We start from the raw sequence: 2,112 nt of genomic DNA on the forward strand, positions 1-2,112 counted from the left end.
CTGTCAATCCCAATCTTAATGGTGTTTCTGTTAATTGGTGTTGTGTCTCACGGTTTTCATCTTCATCGACTATCGGGTTGGATTGAAAAGCTCTGATGGTTCTCTAAAATTTGTGTGTAGCATTCGAAACTAATGCCCAGTATCTAACTTCAAACATTTAGTTTTGTGCCATTGAAACTGCAGTCATATGTAATAAGTCGATGAATGTAGTTTTGTGCTATTGAAACTGATACTCTGTTCACCTGACTTGCTATCGGTGTAGCGGTATTTCTATAAAGAAACAAGTTCAAACTAGTGCTCTGTTATAGCAGTTGTTTCAAACTTCAAACTTTCGCGTTAAGTTTCACTTCACAACATCAAGAATTTGATTAAAAGTTGTAAATTCATGTCCTCATATTGAATTATCTAGTGATTTTTGTGTTCCTGTGGCTGAAAGTTTCCTGCTATTTCCTCCAAATTGTAGTTAAGTATGTTAGTGTGATCGAGTCTATAAATTTAATCTTATCGTTGAATGATCTGTATGGAAGTATTTGATATTCTTTTTTCGAAATGTTGTTGTTTATACGGTTGAATGCTATATGCAGTTTAATTGTGGAATCTTTGAAGGTAGATAGCTTGCAAAGACTTTGTTTACAGAAGATGATTCAAATGTTTAGTATATTGGAATTTCATAGTTGGGGCACGCATAACTGCTAGACGATGGACAGAACAATTTAACTAAAATCCTTGATCATACTCACTTGGTTAAATTTAAACCAATTAGTTATGCGTCGTCAAAAGTACGGTGTCAAAACTAGTTATGTGTCATGAAAAGTATGGTACCCAAACTAGTTTTCAGAATGATTTTCCAGACAAGGAAAACTAGAAGCTCATATCAGGAGTTCTTTTACTTGCATAAACCTAAACAACTTAACATTAGGGCATCAAAGTCCTTCTTCAATGCATTGATAAGATTTCACAAATGTGGACCATGTGTACATATGGGTCAAATTTGGGGCTTAACCCAGTACACAAAATTGGACATGTTAACTTATTTCTGTGGGCCAAAAGAAAAGAAACAAGAATTGTACAACAAAAGGGCTCAAGGATGTCCTTGTGAAAGTGTGATAATTTATTATATTTTCTTATATTTAATGCTGAGAAAATTGTGTAAACTCCTTCATATCAATGTGATGGGCTTGTCAAAAGTTACTACGTATGAAAATTTTGTTCGGCTGAAAAAAATTATATCAAACTTTGTCGAGTTGTTCTGTATGATGCTTACTTTCTTGCTTTTTTCTCAACTGCAGTGGTGCTGGAGCTCACTTATTTAGATCCTGGGCAACATATATAAATCGTTCCATTTCTCACCCGAGGTATTTCCCTATTCCAGCTTAGCTTTTATGCTTAAGCTATTCTACAAGTTTTGTAGTGTTAATGATTGGCTAAAATTATCAGTTAATAGATTCTTTTTTATTGACATGCTTATATATTTTTCATCCTTGCATGGCAGCCATTGCCATAGACATTCAATTGTCTCGCAGCTCAACTTATAATATACATATTGTGTGACACAATAAGTCCATATTTCGGTGTTGCGTGCTTAGTCTTCAGTGCTCGGAAGAGGGCCTTTTCAGCTCCAAGAATCTGAACTATGCTCCCAGGCTGCTTTGCAAGGTTCAACAAGCTACCACCATGGGAAATGGGGTGAGCACCGACGAGCTCTCCAACAAGAGCAGTCAAATTTGGTGCAACGGTGTTCATCCTATTTTTCAAATAGTCATATAGCTGAGCTCTGTACTCAGAGAGAGAAAGGACTTGGTCACAGAGTTCTTTGATGTTCATCAAATCAAGATCGCTAACTTCTGTATTTAACTCTTTATCGAACCCTCATTCATACAGTATAGGATTTACTCTGGGGAAGAGCCTTGGTAAGGGGTTCTGCGACAGGAAGCTTGATAAAAAATGACCTTAGTGAGAACTCCAGGTCAGCTTCTTCCACCCTCGAGCCATGCGATTGATTCACACTGAGCTTAAACATAAATCTTTCCACAGGGATGTTGTCCCCGTCAAAGAAAATAACAGCTACTCTCTCCACGAGACCCTAGTTTGTAAGATGTATTCTCTGTCTCA

The 2,112-nt window shown here is 36.8% G+C and overlaps 1 long non-coding RNA gene across 1 annotated transcript; it reads left to right on the forward strand.

The window, feature by feature from the left end:
• The first annotated feature begins 1,210 nt into the window (after positions 1-1,210).
• Positions 1,211-1,849, forward strand: LOC126612098 (uncharacterized). The gene is made up of 2 exons (XR_007618961.1): positions 1,211-1,355; positions 1,505-1,849. It is a non-coding gene; the product is annotated as an uncharacterized LOC126612098 (long non-coding RNA).
• The last annotated feature ends 263 nt before the right edge of the window (positions 1,850-2,112 follow it).

This window comes from Malus sylvestris, chromosome 17, assembly GCF_916048215.2.
Source record: "Malus sylvestris chromosome 17, drMalSylv7.2, whole genome shotgun sequence".
Taxonomy (NCBI): Eukaryota; Viridiplantae; Streptophyta; class Magnoliopsida; order Rosales; family Rosaceae; genus Malus; species Malus sylvestris.